This window comes from Dreissena polymorpha, chromosome 3 (assembly GCF_020536995.1).
Source record: "Dreissena polymorpha isolate Duluth1 chromosome 3, UMN_Dpol_1.0, whole genome shotgun sequence".
Taxonomy (NCBI): domain Eukaryota; kingdom Metazoa; phylum Mollusca; class Bivalvia; order Myida; family Dreissenidae; genus Dreissena; species Dreissena polymorpha.
Window position 1 is genome coordinate 1567777 of NC_068357.1, and position 24150 is coordinate 1591926.

General features: G+C 34.3%; 1 long non-coding RNA gene across 1 annotated transcript in view; it reads left to right on the top strand.

The window, feature by feature from the left end:
* Nucleotides 1-22931, top strand: part of LOC127872733 (uncharacterized) — a 31639-nt gene extending 8708 nt beyond the window's left edge. Inside the window, exons 3-6 of the long non-coding RNA XR_008045758.1 lie at nt 14897-14976; nt 18610-18658; nt 21327-21418; nt 21641-22931. This is a non-coding gene — a long non-coding RNA (uncharacterized LOC127872733). The remainder of the gene's footprint in view (nt 1-14896; nt 14977-18609; nt 18659-21326; nt 21419-21640) is intronic.
* The last annotated feature ends 1219 nt before the right edge of the window (nt 22932-24150 follow it).

Consider the following 24150-nt stretch of genomic DNA (forward strand, 5'->3'; position numbering starts at 1 on the left):
GTATTTAGCGGGTACCGGTAAAAAAACTCCGTCATTTCGTAGTCCTATAAAGATTGTATGGTAGTGTACGGAACAACATAATTAAAAACAGCATTCTCATTTGACCACAACGGGGTTAAATAATCTTTCCGAAAAATACAAATAATACAGAGTTTTAATTTAGAATTCTATATATTTATAACTCTGTTAACTTATAAAGATATTTCAATATACATGCATAGACAGTTGACCGTGATTTTCAAGAATCTTTAAATAATTTTAATTAATTGATAATTTATGGTTAATAACCTTTAATACAATTTTACATAATTACCTTTTTGATAATAAACAACAAACGATGAATGTTTTGACACCCATTATATTTGAAGTATGCAAAGCCGAAAAATATCAAGAGGGTCCGCTATACATTTGTATACGCTGTTTCATCATAAAATTAACACCCTTTCTGTGTTATAATCAAGAGCTGAAATCGTAAATTTATTAAGCTTCATTAATACTTAGCTTTATGGATATGTCTCTAGAACAAAATATTTCAATATATTTCATAAAAAATATAATAATCATGGCAAAGGAAATTCAATGGCCGGTATCTAAACAAAAGCATAATCGCCAAGACCGTAGCATCAGTTCAGTGCGTTAGGAACGCGCGCTACATTTTCCCGCCTTCATTCCTTAATTACTTTCGTTTTTAAACAATATTTTTTTCTATCGTATACAGAATTCTATTCTCCTAAGCAAGATGTTATTTTTAAAACTGAACTCCAAATATAAACGCTACAAATCGGTATAAAGAACGAACATGTCAACCGTAAATCTAGATTCTAAAACTTCAAAACGGTATGTTATTTGCAAAAGTTAAAGTTATAACTCGCCGGGCTGCCGAAATCAGAAGAAAAACTTAATATATATTGATATATCTGAAAACTACGTTACGTAAGCTTTCTAATGATATATAATTTGTCAAAATCGGCCTAGAAATGAAACTATAATTTAACAAAATACGTGAGTGGGTACATCAAATTTATAACCTCGGCGCTTCGATAAAAGATCGATAGTTACGACACGGTCACGTGACTTCGACACAACAAGATATTTGGCGTAACGGTCCCGTTTCTTAGCCAGCTCTATTGATACTTGCCAAAATGGAATCCATACGACAATTTCAAGAGTCTAGTTCTATTGATACTTACCGAAATTGGACCCATTCTAGACGATTTCAAGAGTCTAGCCAGCTCTATTGATACTTACTAAAATTGGGATCCATTCTAGACGTTTTCAAGAGTTAGCCAGCTCCATTGATACTTACCAAAATGGGATCCATTCTAGACGATTTCAAGAGTATAGCCAGCTCTATTGATACTTACCGAATTTGGGATCCATTCTAGATGATTTCAAGAGTCGAGCCAGCTCAATTTATACTTACCGAAATTGGATCCATTCTAGACGATTTCAAGAGTCTAGCCAGCTCTATTGATACTTACTAAAATTGGGATCCATTCTAGACGTTTTCAAGAGCTAGCCAGCTCCATTGATACTTACCAAAATGGGATCCATTCTAGATGATTTCAAGAGTATAGCCAGCTCTATTGATACTTACCGAATTTGGGATCCATTCTAGATGATTTCAAGAGTCGAGCCAGCTCTATTTATACTTACCGAAATTGGATCCATTCTAGACGATTTCACGAGTCTAGCCAGCTCTATTTATACTTACCAAAATTTGATCCATTCTAGACAATTTAAGAGTCTAGCCAGCTCTATTGATACTTACCAAAATTTGATCCATTCTAGACGATTTCAAGAGTCTAGCCAGCTCTACTGATACTTACTTAAATTGAATCCATTCTAGACGTTTTCAAGAGTTAGCCAGCTCAATTGATACTTACCAAAATGGGATCCATTCTAGACGATTTCAAGAGTATAGCCAGCACTATTGATACTTACCGAATTTGGGATCCATTCTAGATGATTTCAAGAGTCGAGCCAGCTCTATTTATACTTACCGAAATTGGATCCATTCTAGACGATTTCACGAGTCTAGCCAGCTCTATTTATACTTACCAAAATTTGATCCATTCTAGACAATTTAAGAGTCTAGCCAGCTTTATTGATACTTACCAAAATTTGATCCATTCTAGACGATTTCAAGAGTCTAGCCAGCTCTATTGATACTAACTAAAATTGAATCCATTCTAGACGTTTTCAAGTGTTAGCCAGCTCAATTGATACTTACCAAAATGGGATCCATTCTAGACGATTTCAAGAGTATAGCCAGCTCTATTACCGAATTTGGATCCATTCTAGACGATTTCAAGATTCTAGCCAGCTCTCTTGATGCTTACCAAAATTTGATCCCGTCTAGACGATTTCAATAGTTAACCAGCTCTATTGATACTTACCGAATTTGGATCCATTCTATACGATTTCAAGGGTCTAGCCAGCTCTGTTGATGCTTACCAAAATTTGATCCAGTCTAGACGATTTCAATAGTTAACCTGCTCTATTGATAATAACCGAAATTGTACATTCAAGACGATTTCAAGAGTTAGCCAGCTCTATTTATACTACCAAAATTGGATCCATTCTAGACGATTTCAAGAGTATAGCCAGCTGTATTGATACTTACCAAAATGGGATCCATTCTAGACGATTTCAAGAGTCTAGCCAGCTCTTTTGATACTTACCAAAATTGGATCCATTCTAGACAATTTCAAGAATCTAGCCAGCTGTATTGATACTTACCGAAATTGTATTCATTCTAGACGATTGCAAGAGTCTAGCCAGCTCCATTGATACTTTCCAAAATGGGATCCATTCTAGACAATTTCAAGAGTCTAGCCAGCTCTTTTGATACTTACCAAAATTGGATCCATTCTAGACAATTTCAAGAGTCTAGCCAGCTCTATTGATAATTACCAAAATTGTATGTATGTAAAATTGTCCCTACTGTGTATGTAAAATATCTTTATTCAAAGTATATTTGCTTCACTCTGCGTCGTAACTATGCGCACACGCCGAAGTCTCCAATGGGAATTTGTATGTCTGTTTTTATGTCTGTGTATCAGGTTGTTCACACATAGTTTCTCCCTTAATATAAATAATAGATCCCGGAAAAAAATGAAATGACGTTGTTGTGAAATATAATCATATATATATATATATATATATATATATATATATATATATATATATATATATATATATATGTATATATATTAATTAAAATGTATTCAGATGCCCTTTCTTTTTCTGGTTGTGGGCATTTATTAAAGTTGCGTTTGATGAATCCCAGAATTGTGAAGCTTTCTTGGTTGCGTTATCGATACGAGTGTTTAATTTCAGATTATCACTAAGATCGACTCCTAAGTAAGGGTGATGTTAAAGATTTTCGAGGGTTTCGTTATTCATAGTATAGTTGTAGTCTTTTCTTAGTGGAGTTGGAGATATTCATGATGGCGCATTTTTTAACATTAAACTCCATCTGCCAATATTTGCTCCAATATAGGTTTATATTTTCCATATTGACAATGATTTTCATGTAAACCTGATGAATATTATTTTGTGTATGTTCCTCTTGTGTATAATTTTTTACCCTGTTAATCACTAGTATTAAATATTAATACTATCTGATACAGAGATGTTTGTAAATAACTTTCAAATAATCAGTAACCGTATATAGTGATATTTATCTTAATTATTAAATAAAGGCTGTTTTTTCGTTATTTTATTATTAAAATATATAAATTTGTATTGCAATTATGGTGTGTAGTTAATTTTAAACTTCTAAGTTGAATAACTGTGCTAAATTTCCCTGTACATGATTCTAAGATCTGTTTACATCTTACTTATAGGTCAACCCTCAGCAGATTGAACAGCTGTTTTCAGGCATATATACAGCTGTAGGTCATGATCTTACTAATTTTTCCACTCACTTTAACACTCCAGTCCTTGTAAACATTATCTACTATGGTGGAAAGTGTACACAGTAATTTTAAATTGCTGGTATAGGTAAAAGTGAAGTATTCTAGTAAGAATATATGAATTTATTTAAATTGTTGTGTTAAGGGTATACAAAAGAAATTAAATCTCAGGAGCAATTTTTCTCTACAGAGGGAGTATGTAACAGGGTATTCACAAACACTCATCCTTAATCAAATCACATCAAAATGAATTTATTGTCAGTATGAAATAACATGTATATAACATACGCTATGTATAGCTGTTTACCAAACTAACAAGCAGTAGCAAATTGCAACACATCAATAATACATGGCATACATAAGAAATAGTTATTCTAATAAAGCACAATAAAAACACAATTAAAGCAGTATTCCTATAGGACATTATTCAAATGTAAGCAAAAATATAATATCAGTACTATACATTAAAAATTAAGAGCTGTTTAAAAGATTTTTGATGTTGACACAAGGTACCATAAAAAAAATGGTGTAAAAATGCTTACAAAGAAAATAGAACACAATAGTGCCACAAAATAAAAAGGGCTTAAAGGAAATTATCATCTCAAACCAGATTTGAAGGAAAATGAGCAGCAAATTTCACACAATATAAGCAAAACAATACAACACTGATGAATAACAAATAAAATATAATTATAAAAGCAAAATAATACAATACTAATGCTGAAATGATTATCCCGCATGTGTAACTAGCACTATTTCAGAGCTTTAAAGGCAAATGATGAGCAAAGAAGCATTGATTAATGCTACATACATACAGTACTACAAGTTCTTCAACAAGATATCAAATGAAATGAACGAAATAAGACAACAACAGCAAACTGTTGTAGTGTCACTAGTATTATATATTACATACTGTTAAGCTCAAAGAAAGCAAAAGCAAAAAAAGCATCAGAATGCAAACCTAATACAGCAAATGAAAAAAATCAAGATGCAAATTTCTCAGAGAAAGCAAAAAGCAAAAAGGCAACACAATGAAAACAAAACAAAACACCAGTTTTATAAATAATTATAACTACTTATCCAATCAAGAGAGATTCAGTGTGATGAATGAGTGAGCTACCGTATATTATTAATGGAGAATGCTTTTTAGGTGAGCTGATTTCAGATACATATTTATGGTTTTATATATCTGAAACATTTGATTCATTTCGTTACTAAACCTTGCAAGAGGTACAAGCATTTTTCATTTGCTTAAACCTACTCTCTTTAGTTTCTTTCTTCATATGGTTACTGGTGAGTCATTTTATTATTTTAAGTGTATTTACTTGTATACTTGTTAAAATTGTAATCATTATATTATTTGAATGATATTGTATTTATCAATTATCTGATTTATAATTTATGATTATACTTATAATACTTTATGTTATTATATTTCATACCATTGTCAATTATATAATTAAAACTAGGCGTAAGCATTCTTGAGTTATCATCCGGAAACCATATTAGTGTTTCGAGTCACTGTGACCTTGACCTTTGACCTAGTGACCTGAAAATCGAAAGGGTCATTTGCCAGTCATGATCAATGTACATATGAAGTTTCATGATCCTAGGCGTAAGCATTCTTGAGTTATCATCCGGAAACCATTTTACTATTTCGAGTCACTGTGCCCATGACCTTTGACCTAGTGACCTGAAAATCAATATGGGTCATCTGCCAGTCATGATCAATGTTCCTATGAAGTTACATGATCCTAGACCTAAGCATTCTCATCCAGAAACCATCTGGTGGACAAACGGACGGACCGACATGTGCAAAACAATATACCCCCTCTTCTTCAAAGGGGGGCTTAATAAAAGTTGGCAACTATAACCCCTTGTGTCAATACACAAACCCCGCTACATAACCAAACTGAAATACCAGTGTACTTAACTTAACAGTTATAAAACACCATTTTTCAAAAGTGTATATTTTACATGAAAAATAAATAAAAAATGCTAAGAATATCAAAACACATACTTTCTCAAATTTAAAACAGTAACATTACATCATTGTTTCATCATTTAGTAGTATGTCTGCACATTGGCCTTTAACCAAAATACAACAACACATTGCCATGGTAATTATGGCAGTACTTATTATTTTCACTAGTTTGTATGTTTCAAGTCAAACCGGAGTATGTACTGAGAAAAATTATAAAAGTTGTTAAAGATAAAAAATGGATCAATAATGTTTTTAAATAGGTCCCAGAGGGCCTTTGTCGTTCAAACAAATACCATACAATATTCAGATGCAACCTCAATTGCAGGCTCCTTATCTTTGTTGTTTAGGTCATAGGATAATAATAGTTTTTATAACATGCATATAAGGAAAACGCCATGGTCCCCAGTGTATAACTAGACACAAATTGAAAATCAAATCTTGGTTGAACCCTCTACAGGGATAGAACCACTGACAACTGGAGTACTGGAGAAAAAGTCTACTGCTTTGACCACTCGGTCATTTGTGGTCATACAATGTGGAAGGTATTTTATACTTTATATAAGCAATTCTCGTAGTTTCACAAAATATAACAACGACAACAGAACTTTCCATATTATTCAATCGTTTTGCATTGCAACGATTTATAATTTTATAAACCACTATAGTGGTGGGCGACATAAAAATCTGAAACAATTTTGACAATTTACAAAAACTTGAAAAGGCCCCTTTTATAAAAAGCAAAAAAGGTGTGGCTTATTTTCATCCCTGGGACATTATATGATCAATCAAAAATATTTTGACAATGTACAGAATGAATCCAAATTCGGTCAGTATCAACAAGGCTGGCTAAACGCTTGAAAATGTCCAGATTGGATCCAATTTTGTTAAGTATCAATAGTGCAGGCTAGACTCTTGAAATTTTATAGAATGGATCCAATTTTGGCAAGTAACAAAAGTGCTGGGTACACTCTTGAAAATGTCCAGAATGGATCCAAATTCGGTCAATTTCAACAGGACTGGATACACTCTTGCAAATTTCCAGAATGGATCCAGTTTCGGTCAGTATCAATAGAGCTGGCTAGACTCTTGAAATTGTCCAGAATGGATCCAATTTTGGAAAGTATCAATAGAGCTGGCTAGACTCTTGAAATTGTCCAGAATGGATCCAATTTTTGTAAGTATCAATAGATCTGGCTATACTCTTGAAATTGTCCAGAATGGATCCAATTTTGGTCAGTATCAATAGAGCTGGCTATACTCTTGAAATTGTCCAAAATGGATCCAATTTTGGTAAGTATCAATAGAGCTGGCTAGACTCTTGAAATTGTCCAGAATGGATCCAATTTTGGTAAGTATCAAGAGAGCTGGCTTGACTCTTGAAATTGTCTAGATTGGATCCATTTTAGTAAGTATCAATAGAGCTTGCTAGACTCTTGAAATTGTCCAGAATGGATCAAATTTTGGTAAGTATCAATAGAGCTGGCTAGACTCTTGAATTTGTATAGAATAGATCAAATTTTGGTAAGTATCAAGAGAGCTAGTTAGAGTCTTGAAGTTGTCAAGAATGGATCCAATTTTGGTGAGTACCAATACAGCTGGCTTGACTCTTAAAATTGTCCCGAATGGATAAAATTTTGGTAAGTATCAATAGAGCTAGCTAGAGTCTTGAAAGTGTCCACAATTGATCCAATTTTAGTAAGTAACAATAGAGCTGGCTTCACTCTTGAAAATGTCCAGAATGGATCAAAACTCGGTCAATTTCAACAGGACTGGATACACTCTTGCAAATGTCCAGAATGGATCGAGTTTTGGTCAATATCAATAGAGCTGGCTACACACTTGAAATTCTCCAGAATGGATCCAATTTTGGTTAGTATCAATAGAGCTGGCTAGACTCTTACAATTTCCAGAATGGATCCAATTTTTAAGTATCAATAGAGCTGACTAGACTCTTGAAGTTGTTCAGAATGGATCCAATTTTGATAAGTATCAATACAGAATTTTATGGTCATTAGTTATTGTTTCTCTCCTTCACTTGCTAATGCTCATGTGCTATTAGCTACAAGCATGTGAATTAATATTGCATGTTTGACTTCTTGTTCCTGATGTTGTTGAGGCATGGTCAAGGTCCTACTTCTTGTATGTTTAAATTTCTATTTGAAGTTTATTTGCTGTTTATTTTCAACTTTCAATCATAATAGTAGATTTTTCTCTTTATCCGTCCATGATCTGTTGGCGATATTTTATACGCATGTCCACTCTTTGATTTCTACATTCAGGCCTCTGTGTCCACACAAACTTAAAGAAATTGTTCTAATTACTGTCCCCCTGGGCAATATTGGATGTAAACCTTCTGGCATGAACGCCTTGCTCAACAATCTGCAAATTAAAACCAGAAAATCCATTACTAAGTTGCATCACTTTAAACAAGAAATATCTTTAAAAAAGATATACCGCGTTGATTGTGGTCGATGTTTATGAACGATCAAAAGTTATCTCTATGAGATAAAAAGTAGCGGATGCCTTTTTTCTGCGCAGTTGTTAGCTACATCATAAGCAAATCAATTACGGGGTGTTGCGCCAGATTTCGTGGCTTATTTTGCTTTATGTGATATTATTACTCAGATATCTATATTTACAGAATAGAAAAACACAAGAAACATGAAAATAAACGAGTGCATATAGGCCAGCCGGCAATACTCGAATCTTATTTAATTGCATAATTATAGTATAGCGAATTATTGTGGTCATGCTTAATAAACTGGTCTAAATGGATAAATATTTCTAATTAATTTTATCAAAATTGGTCCTTATCATGCAAATGTTGAAACCATATTAAAAATCGATGATTGACATACCACAATAATATCGCCGAATATCTTTATTTAGTATCTTTCTGATCAAAACAGACTTCAAGTGCACAAAGTTTACGAGACGGCGTTTATATAAAGATTTCTGCAACTGACCGCAAACTGACCTTGATACCTTGCGGATTGGAATGCAATGCATTACAGTCACTACGTTATTGTCAGTAAGACACAATGATCGCAACCCCTTTTGCGAACTCCGGTGATGAACTGTATATAAACTCTGACTTTCACAAAATGACCGCGTATTGACCCGAAACCTCGCGGGTTGAAATGCAATGCAAGTAAGTACTAAATATGACAACATAGCCTTTAGTTAAACGCTTTTGCGCTGGTAATTCTCTGAAAATAAAAGGTGAACGCACAAACTGTATTTATGTCGAAAATTGATTGTAAAACTGTTCTATCTATTGGGCCTTTTCATTAGAGATAAAATTGTTTCATGCAGTAAAACAGTGTTACAAAGACGCGGATATGTTTCCAATGTTCTGGTGTTATACTCAAATCAGCCAATGGAATAAATGAAGTGTATTCATTCGTACCTAGCCGCGGGAAATTTTATTTGAGTATTATTGGACACTTACAAAGGTCAAGTCAGGGTGAAAAGCTGGCTTATTCAGCTTACGCCGAAAAAACAAACAAACAAAGGGGCTCTTCAACATACATGGTGTCACATGAATAAAATACAATGGAAAGGTCAAATCTGTTCAAACCTGTTCAACATACATGAAAGTGGGGAGCAATTTTGAAGGATATTTTAATTAAACATGATACTGCTTATTAATCTCTTGGCCTTGTGGTTTCATTGAAAATGTTTTCAATTGTCACTGTTTGTTTATTTTGGTTAAAATCAAAACAATTGGCTGCTAATTAAGATTTCTGAGCACCAACGTTGTTTCAGGTCAGATAATACATGTATATGATTAAAATAACATTTACAGACACCACAGTGGATAACAAGATGATGTTTTAAGCTAAATATATAAGCTATAAGTCACATTGTTTCAGAGACGATTTTTTGCTGTTCTCACTCTGGTTGACTTGCTAACATAACTAATGAATGATATGCAATGCTTTCACTTTGAAAAAAGAACAGTTCAACACCTGAGCACGGAACATTCCATGAAAGTTTTATCATGGATCTCTTAGTGTTTCAGAAGAAAATGATATCAGTTATTTCAGTTAAAGATGTTAACACACCACCACAGAAAATTACCATTCACAATATCTCATAATGGATCATTAACAGTATTTCTTAAACTACTCCAGATGATGATTAATCTATTTATCAAGAATAATGTACAAGTCATTAATTGCAATTAACTTATCTTTGCAGTCTCTTGTCTTTTTTTTTACTTATATTCAAATTCATAAATTAATGTTAGATTACCAAAAGTTATAATAAATGATATGCACATGCTGCCTATCACAACAATTCATATATTTGATTATTTTATTAAATTTCAGTACATCTGAGTTCCACTCTGAGTTCCACAGGTGGTTTTAATTTAGTATTTGTTTTTATCAGAGTTCATGAATCTGCAGTAACAGTATTATTAACTGAATAGATCAATTTAATACAGGGAAAATACTTGTAGATTTAAGGCTAGTAGACCTACTGCCAATGTATACATTTTGGGCCGAATTAACTATGATACCTTATCTGATAACAGTTCATGTTAATCTATTTTTTTAACTCTAAATTTCCAAATTTTTGGTGTTAACAACACATCTTCCACAACGTCACTGGAATATTGACTGAAAGCGGTCACCAAGATACTGTTTTTTTCACCCTACTGAAGTATGATTTCATTTAAAGCCACACACCTTGAAATTAAGCACATGTTGATCAATACATATAGATGCAATTTAAAAGTGTGCAAAATTGTCCTTCAATCTATAGCCTAGTTAGCAAGTAAATTTTTATTCTGTTTAATTTTAAAACCGAAAGTAGAATTTCTTTACGCGTACGTCCGTTTCGTCAAACACGATTATTTTAAAGTTTTAAAGCGCAAAAAAGACGGATTTCTACTTTGTAACCAATAGATATATTGTTATTGAGATAGATAAAATTAAATCTATAGCCTCGTTAACAAATAATTTATTATTTTTCAACCGGTACCGCTTTTAAAACCGAAAGTAGGATTTCTTGACGTATACGTTCATTTTCGACAAACGCGATTATTGTTAAGTTTCAAAGCGCAAAAGAGACGGATTTCTACCTTGTTACCACCAGATATATTCTAATTGGCATAGATAAAATATGTTTCTTATTTATACTTAAATTTACTATGCCATGTATTTCACTTCAAGATGTGTGGCTTTAAAGCACACCTTGAAATGAAATACATGTTAATCAATACATATAGATGCAATTTTAAAGTGTGCAAAATTGTCATTAAATCTATAGCCTAGTTAGCAAGTAATTTATTAATTTTCCAACGATACTGCTTTTAAAACAGAAAGTAGGATTTCTATAGACCAGTTCACGTGTGACGTCACCCGCACCTTTGTGTTTACATCCGGACTACATGTTCATTGGTAGGCAAAAGAAAGACACAATCAATGGGAGGAAATAGAGCGTGATCGTTCATATTTACACGATTTTATTTTTGAACATGCCAACAAGTTGTTCTACTTTACTGAAACACAGATTGAAAACTAGCAATAAATAGATCAATTCCAAATAAACAACATATAAAAATTAACTAAAATGGTATTTGTCTGGGAAAACTAACACGTTGACACATTAAATAAACATTTAATTAAATTAAATGCAATATTTTTCATTTCATTGTTTGCATCAATCTTTAAATCATGTAAGCCTTTGTATTACTGTGTTTAAGTTCTGCATAAACCGATTATCGCGTTTTTATCAAATATTGTCCAGACTTCACTAACAACATGGTGTAAACCACACTGGGTGGCAGATGACAGTCTGGGCATTCAACACAATTGAGGATACCACCATGTCTTCTCTTTCTGGTAGTATTAAGCAGTAATTTGGTTAAATTATTTACTGCTGAACAGTTGCTTAAATTAGATATGTTACATATTGTACAAATTAAAAGTCATGTCCAATATGGATTATCAGAAATTGTAAACAGTAAAGATATTAGCCCGTTTCATTTATAAAAAATAAAGTATTCAATAAGTATATAATTTACGAAGAAAACATTTAACGTATTTAGCGGGTATCAGTTAATTAAAACCACGTCATTCTGAATGATTCTGTATGATGATTTAATGTTACAGCAATGCACGAACGACATCATAAAAACAAGAAATTACGCTTAACACCAACGGGGGTAAATAATGTTTTCAAAAAATAATAATAAAACAATATGTATATAGATATATGTGTGTTAAAATGTTAAATATGTGTCACGCATACTACTAGTAACAAGTTTTCAATATACATGAATACACAGTTCAATTCGCATCATGTAAAGTTGTGTTTTTCAGCTGTATGTTAATTTTCCTCAATAGTGTCATTCTCTGTACAAAACCCATCAAAATTAAAATTACATGTAAATACCGTCATGCACTTCGCTTATAATAGGGCTTTGAAGTACATAATTTTCAAAGCACCCCTTACACTTTCTATCACTCATTTTTATCACACTAGCGTACTCATGCCAGTGATAATTATTATTTTATAATTAGATGTATTATTATTGTAATTTATTGAAGCTTTTATGCAAAAAATAATACCGCTAATACATTATAGAGCTCTTTGTTGTGTCAAATTGCCGGTCTTTCAGTCTTCAGACAATCTTTACTTTGATACTTATGACGCATTGTTTTAAGATGCAAATAAATGTATTAATAAATTCTTTTTGCACTTAATATTATATTTTTGAAATATTATTTAGGTGTTGTTTTTTCGGACCTTCTTTTCGATTCATTTACTAAACAAGTGTCGTTATCCATATGTTTTGCGCTACTATAACCCATGCTTTAGCCTACCAGTGCATTGCGCATGTGCAAAAATCAAAACAATAACAATGAACTGCTCTATATGTAAATTGTATTGTTCATTTTGACAAATGCGATTATTTTGAAGTTTTTAACCACAAACAAAATGGATTTCTACCTTGTAACCACCATATATATTCTAATTTGCATAGATAAAATATGTTTCTTATTTATAATTAAATTTACTATGTCAAATAAGTTGTGTGGCTATAAGTAATTAACTGCAGACTCAGTCACTCTGTTTTAATATATTCACAAATGCCAAAATGGGGGTACGCGTGTGACCGTGCAAAACATAGCTTTACCTTTTAACATACAGGCCTTCAGCAAAGAACTTTGACCACAAGGCATCCCTGTGCCTTAATCTTTATTACATTTTATAACCAATTTGTGTTGCTTTGATTTATCAATATTATGTATTTAAAATGACATGAAAACATTTATAATAGAAAGATTCATCAGCTTTTAAACGTTTTTTTATTTTTAGCCTACCTGAATTTTCGCAACAGTTTTTAGTTCCAATTCAATTGACGACAATTCGCTTCACTCTTATAATTTTATTTAATCTTTAGCCCATTCTGGACCGTCGAGAAAAATTCGTTCCCTTCAGCATTCTTTGACAGACTTGACAGACATCTTGGAAATACGACCACTTTGCGGTGAGGCCGCCTTTTTACGGCCAACTTTAGTGGTATCCTATATAGCAAAATAAAAGGATCCATTCTAGACTCAACGTAGTATTTACTGTTGTGAGACGCCATGACGATTAATGGTTACCTGCACATAAACGTGCGCGCAGTATTGATCGATACTAAGCCGGGCTCAAAAACTCGCGGGTTTTCGGCAATGTTTACTTTGCGGATTAATGTACCGTTATTTTGCGCGTTTTTAGTAGCCGAAAAAAATCAAGTTTGCAATCGTTGGAAGTTCGAATTGGGATTTTTTTTCAATTGGGAAAAAAACAACCGGATTTGAATTGGGAATGGGGCCGATATTCGGACCCGTGGCTATGGGCGGAAAAAGCCTGTTGCAGATGACCCCTATTGATTTTGAGGTCACTAGGTCAAGGTCACGGTGACCCGAAATAGTAAAATGGTTTCCGGTTGATAACTCAAAAACGCATACGCCCAGGATCATGAAACTTCATAGGTAGATAGACCATGACTCGCAGATGACCCCCTATTGATTTTGAGGTCAGTAGGTCAAAGGTTAAGGTCACGGTGACCCGAAATAGTAAAATGGTTTCCGGATGATAACTCAAGAACACATATGCCTAGGATCATGAAACTTTATGGGTAGATTGATCATGACTCGCAGATGACCCGTATTAATTTTGAGGTAACTATGTCAAAGGTCAAATTCACGGTGACCCGAAATAGTTAAATGGTTTCCGATGATGACTCAAGAACGCTTACGCCTAGGATCATGAAACTTCATGGGTACATTTATCATGACATGCAGATGACCCATATTGATTTTCAGGTCACTAGGTCAAAGGTCAAGGTCACGGTGACCCGAAACAGTAAAAAAAAATCCGGATAACTTAAGAATGCTTTTGCCTAGGATCATGACACTTCATAGGTACATTTATCATGACTCGCAGATGACCCCTATTGATTTTCAGGTCACTAGGTCAAAGGTCAAGGTCACAGTGACAAAAAACGTATTCACATAATGGCTGCCACTACAACGGACAGCCCATATGGGGGGCATGCATGTTTTACAAACAGCCCTTGTTATCGATGTTCTTTATAACATTTATATAAAATGACAATTACACATCGAGTGTTACTGGTGGTCTGGCTTATAATATTTTGCATTTTACTCAAAAAACAATGAACTATGGCTTTGGGGGGCTCTACCTGTAAGGGACCTACAGACTCCAGACTTTATCATTAGGATTTCAAATTTGGGACATTTGACACCCCTGATGTTGTGCCATGTATCAACACCGTCTATATATAAAAATTAATTTTATTAATTGGATATGTTGAAGATTTGGTGATGCAATCATTGGATTTCATTTTGTGTTTTGTTGACCTACTTTTAATTTTTAGGCTCAGCAGAACTATGGCTGTCAAAACACAATTGTATTAAAATGAATAGTGCTTCAAATTATACAAGAAGTCACTTTCTTTTTGTTTTAGATGTTTTTCAGTTTCATCGGAAGACATTTCCCACCAACCATCCTGTCTTGAAAGAAATAACTTTTGAACCCGATTATCTGGTAATACTATTTTTTTTACATACAGTTATTAGTGAATTATGAACATTTCATAAGGATCTCAAGGGTCACAACAGGTATATATATATAATATATATATAATCAAGATTTTCCATAGGCAGTTAGAGCACAGCCGGCCCGAATAGCATGGACAAGTTAACAATTTTTTTTTTCAAATATCCAGTGTGTAAAAATTACTTTGCATTGCAGAGAACTTAAAGATCATTTTATTTCTGTAAAAAATGTTCAAAGTTATATCCTGAATGATTTTAGGGCCTTATATTATATATGGAAACAAGCTTATTTAATAATAAAAAAGGCCTGTTGAGTTTTTAATTTGTTCTCTTAAAGATTTACAGAAAGACGCTTTTTAGCTCGACTATTATATATGAAATCTATATAGTGGAGCAATTCTACTCACCCGGCGTTTGCGTTAGCCTTAGCATTGGCGTTAGTGTGAGCATGCAAATGTTAAAAGTTTGCGTACTACCCCAAATATTTTCAATGTCCCTTGGCATATTTCTTTCATATTTTGCATACTTCTTAACAAACATGACCCCAACCTATAAACAAGAGCAGACAACTCTATCAAGCATTTTGTAATAATTATGGCCCCTTTTCCACTTAGAAAATGCAGCAAATGTTTAAGTTTGTTTACTACCCCAAATATTTTCAATGTCCCTTGACATATTGCTTTCATATTTTGCATTTTTCTTTATCAACATGACCCCAACCTATAAACAAGAGCAGACAACTCTATCAAGCATTTTGTAATAATTATGGCCCCTTTACCATTTTGAATATTCATATTATTGATAAATCTATGTTAAAGTTGGCGTACCACCTAAAATATTTTCAACGTCCCTTGACATATTGCTTTCATATTTTGCAAACTTATTTACCAACATGACCCAATCTATAAAGAAGAGCAGACAACTGTATCAAGCATTTTGTAAGAATAATGGCCCTTTTTCCATTATTATATGCATATTACTTAAGATTCAACCGAATAATATCTTTGACAAGTTTTAAAATGACGCCGGTTGGTTGAAAAACATGGCATTTATGAGGTGGGGCATTTTCCACCAACCATCCTGTCTTGAAAGAAATAACTTTTGAACCCGATTATCTGGTAATACTATATTTTTACATACAGTTATTAGTGAATTATAAACATTTCATAAGGATCTCAAGGGTCACAACAGGTATATATATATAATATATATATAATCAAGATTTTCCATAGGCAGTTAGAGCACAGCCGGCCCGAATAGCATGGACAAGTTAACAATTTTTTTTTTTTAATATCCAGTGTGTAAAAATTACTTTGCATTGCAGAGAACTTTAAGATCATTTTATTTCTGTAAAAAATGTTCAAAGTTATATCCTGAATGATTTTAGGGCCTTATATTATATATGGAAACAAGCTTATTTAATAATAAAAAAGGCCTGTTGAGTTTTTTATTTGTTCTCTTAAAGATTTACAGAAAGACGCTTTTTAGCTCGACTATTATATATGAAATCTATATAGTGGAGCAATTCTACTCACCTGGCGTTTGCGTTAGCCTTAGCATTGGCGTTAGTGTGAGCATGCAAATGTTAAAAGTTTGCGTACTACCCCAAATATTTTCAATGTCCCTTGGCATATTTCTTTTTCATATTTTGCATACTTCTTAACAAACATGACCCCAACCTATAAACAAGAGCAGACAACTCTATCAAGCATTTTGTAATAATTATGGCCCCTTTTCCACTTAGAAAATGCAGCAAATGTTTAAGTTTGTTTACTACCCCAAATATTTTCAATGTCCCTTGACATATTGCTTTCATATTTTGCATTTTTCTTTACCAACATGACCCCAACCTATAAACAAGAGCAGACAACTCTATCAAGCATTTTGTAATAATTATGGCCCCTTTACCATTTTGAATATTTATATTATTGATAAATCTATGTTAAAGTTGGCGTACCACCTAAAATATTTTCAACGTCCCTTGACATATTGCTTTCATATTTTGCAAACTTATTTACCAACATGACCCAATCTATAAAGAAGAGCAGACAACTGTATCAAGCATTTTGTAAGAATAATGGCCCTTTTTCCATTATTATATGCATATTGCTTAAGATTCAACCGAATAATATCTTTGACAAGTTTTAAAATGACGCCGGTTGGTTGAAAAACATGGCATTTATGAGGTGGGGCATTTTCCTTATATGGCTATAGTAAACCTTGTTATCACTCTAGAGGCCACATTTATTGTCAGATTTTCATGAAACTTGGTCAGAACATTTTTCCAATGATATCTTGGATGAGTTTGAAAATGGTTTTGGTTGCTTTAAAAACATGGCCACCAGGGGGCGGGGCATTTTTCCTTATATGGTTATTTATATATGGTCCATATATGGTTATATATGGCTTTAGTAAAACCGTGTGAACACTCTAGAGGCCGCATTGTCCAATCTTCGTGAAATTTGGTCAGAAGATTGGTCTCAATGATATCTTGGATGAGTTTGAAAATGGGTACATTTGCTTGGAAAACACGACTTCCAGGGGGCGGGGCATTTTTTTCATTATATGACTATAGTAAAGTCTTGTTAACACTTTAGAGGCCACTTTTATTTCCGATGTTCATGAAAAATGGTCAGAAGATTCATCCCAATAATATCTTGGACGAGTTCAAACATGATGCTGATTGGTTGAAAAACATGGCTGCCAGTGGGCTCTGCATTTTTTCTTTTATGGCTATATAGTAAAACCTTGTTAACACTCTAGAGGCCACATTTATTGTCTGATCATCATGAAACCTTGTCCGAAGATTTGTCCCAATGATATCTTGGATGAGGTCAAAAATGGTACAAATACGTACAGACTTAAATGATAAACACTAGTCTGGCCAATGTTGTCTTACAAGCTGGTATATACACTCACTGCTAGAGCAGAATCATTTGTCATCTGTTGCAGACAGGCAGTGGTGATCGTTCTTAGCAAACTGAGTTGCGGTTCTTTCCGTAGCTAAGGCTTCTAAGCACACACTGATTTGCAAAATATGCTCTGTAAATTCTAAAATGCGACCAACTAAAAACAAACCCTTTGCCAACTTCTAGGTCAAAGGTTAAGTTTGAACATCATGATTCCTTTTAAATGGAAAATGATATTTGCGTACGATCTTACAACTGTAACTCCCTATTAATTGTTCCCAACTCGGCATTTTCATCAAAGGGCATGAAGGGTGTCCAAGGTGGACAGGTTGGAATATTTGAATGGCAGGGTGCTGCGCCCTTCCATTCATGCCAAGCTGGAGCACTGGTTTTGATGGTGTTTCACTTGTAACACACCAAGCAGTATGACCCATTATATTTATCAACATGGCTAAAATGAGGCCAAAATAATTGTTAAATGCCCTTTGTTTATTTCCAAAGACATGGATGGATCATCTTTGTCTCTGAATATATTATAAATACTCGTGTTGTTGATTTTTTCCTGTTTGCTTATTGCAGGAAAACTGTTAAGGCATTATGTTGTGAAGACTCCTCTGTAATCAGACAGCTAGCAGTATTATGATTATCAAATATTAAAATTTGACTTAACAATATAGCGCTTCAAATTATATAAGACTTTATTTTTGTTTCAGATATTTTCCAGTTTCCCCTCACAACAATTTGCATCAAACCTCTTGTCTGGTAAGAAATTTCCATTGAAACCAACTGCTGGTAATACTATCTTTTTGGTAATGGGGGCTATATAGGAACCACTTTGTCGGTCCGTCAGTCTGTCCCGAAATTTCATCAGATCTTCACCCAAACTTGGTCACAAATTGTAAGTTTGAATATGGATCATGCCCGGTCAGAAACTAGGTCATTGGGTCACTTATTGTGTTTTAAACCTTAAGTTTGTCTGGGCCATAACTTTGTCATTTATTTCATACAGTATTTTAAATGATGGAACAGTTCATAATGATTTCAAGACATCTTCTGATCCCTGGAAGATAAACTAGGGATTGATCTGTCTGTATATAACAGTTCAGAGACTTCCAATCTAGCGTGAGAAGATGTAATGATAATGTTAAATTGTAATTACATATAACCATGCCATAATTTTTCAGACCAATTCCGGGACATTGTGTTAAATTGTCCAGGACTTTTGCCGATTTTCCGGGACATGTATAAAATGTAGCGATATTTATAGACATGTGCATTTTTGGTACGTTTTGTTTTGTTTCGCATCGTTAATTGCAAAAGTTCGAAAGCCTATTCGAAATATACTTGATCTATTAACGTCAAATTAAACATTACTAGTTCCTTTACTAGATACATGCCATGTGTTTTCAGTGTAAGCGTTCTAAACATAGATGGTGACGTCACTGCGTTATTGTTATTAAGACCGGTGTGTAACGCGTAGTTGTTGATACGCCTTTATTCATTTATAACATTTATATAATAAAAAATACAACAATACAGTACCGTTAGATTGTCAACTCAAATCAATTCACAATACATACAACCAATCACATAAAACAAATACAACAAAACAGTACCGGTAGATCGTCAACTTAAAATCCGTACAGTCACACATTAGTTACACTCTTGTTTCGATGTAGATATAAGTCAATTAACAACCAAAACAATGCCACCTTTTCGGTTTGACAGCGAACGTGAGACAATGAATATGATAACAGGACCCCTGTTAATTGATCGATTTTGACACGTAGCGTAGTCTGCCTATTCGGGTAGGCATTGTCATGGAGACGCTGCATATATACACAGATTCGAGGTGCAGTTAAGCCTAAGATAAGGTACATGTATATATGGATTTTGTAAATTCGGGGACATTTGACAGATTTCCCGGACAGCGGGACAAGTTCTTCATTTCCGGGACTGTCCCGGAAAATCCGGGACGTATGGCATGTATGATATAACAGTTCATACAGTTTAAGAAATACAATACATTTTATACAATGTCGTTTTTATGCCCCCGAACCAGCGATTTTGAGGGCATATTAAAATCGCTCTGTCCTTTAGTTTGTTAGTCCATCCGTCCGTCTGTAAGTTAGTAAGTCCGTCTGTCAGTCCGTCCGGATTATTTTCCGTTCAATAAGTCAAGCAATTGTCATCAGATTTTCACCAAACTTCATGAAAATGTGTAAGGCAATAACATCTAGGTCAAGTTAGATAATGGGCCAAATAGACCCAGACACCCCTGAGTTATGGCCCTTGAATCATAGTAAAATAGGGTTTTTAGCTTGACTATTATATATGAAATATATATAGTGGAGCTTTCCTACTTTCCCCGGGGTTCCAGTGTCCGTGAGCGTTGGAATGAACTATAGTGGGGGACATATTGTTTTCGCCCTGTCTGTTGGTCTGTCTGTTGGTTTGTTTGCTCCAACTTTAATATTTTGCCATAACTTTTGCAATATTGAAGAAAGCAAATTCATATTTGGCATGCATGTGTATCTCATGGGGCTGCACATTTTGAGTGGTGAAAGGTCAAGGTCATCCTTCAAGGTCAAAGGTCAAAATATACCTAGAAAGGTGCAGATTTGCTTCAGTTTTGTGTTTAGGTTCATTTTATTCCTAAAATATCACAGCTATTACACTATGCCTCCAAACAATATACGAAAGCTTGACCCAAACCAAGACACTCTTGATGTTAGAAATGGTAGGTGAGCGTAAGAATTAAATGCTGGCAATTCACATGAAATTGACATGAGGGTTTATTAATTATCCATGGTCCTGACCCCTTTAATATCTGAACTCCCTGTTTGTGCATATAACATAATGAGAACACCCTTTGGGCGACCTAACTTTGTATTTCAATCAGGTTCTTGTTTTGACCATTATTTTTACATTATTATCAAAACTTGTTAGTTTCCTACCCTTGAAAAAGGAGAGGGACTTACGGTTTGCGCTCTGTGTCTGTCAGTCTGACACTTTTCTGGATCCTTCGAGAACTTTAAAAGTTCTTCACCCATTTACTTCAAATTAATACTGAACCTCTCTTATGACAATACGGTCAATCTCAACTATGTATGGCCCCATTACCAACCCTGGGGTGCCCCTCCCACATAGGCCACGCCCACCCAAAATTGCCTTTTACTATAATTTCTTCATTTCTACACCGATTCACTTCTAATTGATACTGAACTTCTCTTATGACAATACAGTCAACTATGCATGGCCCCATTACCAACCCTGGGGCGCCCCTGGGTCAAACATGCGGCGTGGGGATATGCGTCGGTCTCTGCCGCTCCATTTCTAGTCAACATTGGAAACATTGGCATCTTAAAGGAATAAATTATGTATGAGCCCAAATTTTGCAGAACTATGGCCCTTGCTCATTTTTGTTTAGCTCCTCAGCTGAAATCATCATCTAGCAGTCACAATAGTTGAGCGGTTGGAGAGGCATGCATTGCGTCCTACTACTGCTCAGACTATATCATGGTAATGCCTTATCCAAATAACACAAGTATTCACCATGTGCAAATGTCTTGTTGTCTGTATAACTCTCTCTATTAGCTCAAAGTAAAAAGCATTTGAATTTGCACACTTTGGTATTTTAGTTTAATTTTGTTTGGACATTACAATTGTTTTGAAACTAAAGATTAGTGTTGGGGCATTACACTTCTCTTTAAAATGTTTATTTGTGATTATTATTTTTTTCAGTTTGGCAGACAAAACATGCTGATCAAAAAGAATGTGTACCACAGGGGCCAGTGTTTCCATTTGAGTGATTGACAAGAAGAAGAGATGAGAAATGTTATCATCATATTTTAGTCCCTACATTTATAGTGTACAGCTCAATGTATTGAACCGGTGTTGTAGAATATAATTGGAGATACATGCTAACATTATAACATTATATATAAGATGATATTTCAAAAGCAATACGAAATAAAAAGTATAAAAAGGTCAAAACAGTGAACCTTGTGTTTACAGTGGACAGGTTTAAAGTGGAAGTGACTAGTTAACTGTTGATCATAAGCTGCACTGATGGAAAAAATAGTGGGCAATTACTATCTAGAAAACTGTTTAACGTACGACAACAGTTGTGGAACTTCATAAATGACCGTATGTAACAGGGCTGGGCAGTTTTCCTTATATAGCTATAGTGAAAACTTTTGAACACAAGTGAAGTCACTGTTTTTTTTCCAATCTTCATGCATTTTGGTCGAATATTTGTTCAAATGATGGCTCAGTCCAGTTTCGAAATTTTTATGTCTATTCAAAAAACATATCCACTAGAGCACGAGGCAATTGTCTTTATATGGCTATAATGAAACCTTGTAAATTCTCTAGAAGTGACATTTTTAGCCATATTTCCATAAATTTTGGTCAGAATATTTATTCTAATGATAGCTCAGTTGTCGAGTTTGTAACTGGTTCCGGTTTGTAGACTAACATGGCTGCCAGTGGACATGACAGTTTTTCTTAAAGTGCTAAAGTAGAACCTTGTTAACACATAATTGGCCCTTTTTATGTGCATTTTTCATGAAAGATGATCAGAGCATTTGGCCCAATGTAATCTCAGCTGACTTTGAAACTGGATCACATAACGTCAAAAAGTGGGTCAAAATGTCAAATTAAAAAAAGCTTGTAAACACTGGAAGTTGCATTTAAAATTGTGTTCCTTTTTTATGTCCCCCACTATAGTAGTGGGGGACATATTGTTTTTGCCCTGTCTGTTGGTTGGTCTGTTGGTTGGTTGGTTTGCGCCAACTTTAACATTTGCAATAACTTTTGCAATATTGAAGATAGGAACTTGATATTTTGCATGCATATGTATCTCATGGAGCTGCACATTTTGAGTGGTGAAAGGTCAAGGTCATCCTTCAAGGTCAAAGGTCAAATATATGGGTCAAAATGGCTCATTTAATGTACACTTTTGCAGTATTTCAATATTCAAGATAGCAACTTGATATTTGGCATGCATGTGTATCTCATGGAGCTGCACAATTTGAGTGGTGAAAGGTTAAGTTCATCCTTCAAGGCCAGATGTCAAATATATGTGTCCAAAATCGCTCATTTTATTATACTTTTGCAATATTGAAGATAGCAACTTGATATATGGCATGCATGTGTATCTCATGGATCTGCACATTTTGAGTGGTGAAAGGTCAAGGTCATCCTTCAAGGTCAGAGGTCAAATATATGTGGCCCAAATCGCTAATTATATGAATACTTTTTCTATATTGAAGATAGCAACTTGATATTTGGCATGCATGTGTATCTCATGGAGCTGCACATTTTTAGTGGTGAAAGGTCAAGGTCATCCTTCAAGGTCAAATATATGGGTCAAAATTGATCATGTAATGTCACTTCTGCAATATTGAAGCTAGCAATTTTATATTTGAAATGCATGTGTATCTCATGGAGCTGCACATTTTGAGTGGTGAAGGGTCAAGGTCATCCTACAAGGTCAAACGTCATATAGGGGGACATTGTGTTTCACAAACACATCTTGTTTAAAGTTTGTCAAAACATTTGCTGTAATAATAAGCAAAGTCAAGTTTATAAATGATTATTTGCCTACAAATTACATATTTTTCATCAAGTTCATTTATTATTCTAAACTACACCCTCTCAGAATAGTTTAGTTACTTCTGGTCACAGTTGAGCACCTTGGGGCTCTTGTTCTATAATTTGATTGTTTTGGAAAATTGTCATTTTGCCAAAATGTGAGCAAGTCCAAATTTAATTAACCCTGCTTTGTAGTATCTTGTTAACCAGGTTTTCCGAAGGAAAAAACTGGTTATTAGATTGGCGAATGCGGGCGGGCTGGCGGGCTGGCTGGCTGGCGGGCTGGCGGAATAAGCTTGTCCGGGCCATAACTATGTCGTTCATTGTCAGATTTTAAAATCATTTGGCACATTTGTTCACCATCATTGGACGGTGTGTCGCGCGAAATAATTACGTCGATATCTCCAAGGTCAAGGTCACACTTTGAGTTCAAAGGTCAAAAATGGCCATAAATGAGCTTGTCCGAGCCATAACTATGTCGTTCATCGTCAGATTTTAAAATCATTTGGCACATTTGTTCACCATCATTGGACGGTGTGTCGCGCGAAATAATTACGTCGATATCTCCAAGGTCAAGGTCACACTTTGAGTTCAAAGGTCAAAAATGGCCATAAATGAGCTTGTCCTGGCCATAACTATGTCATTCATTGTGAGAT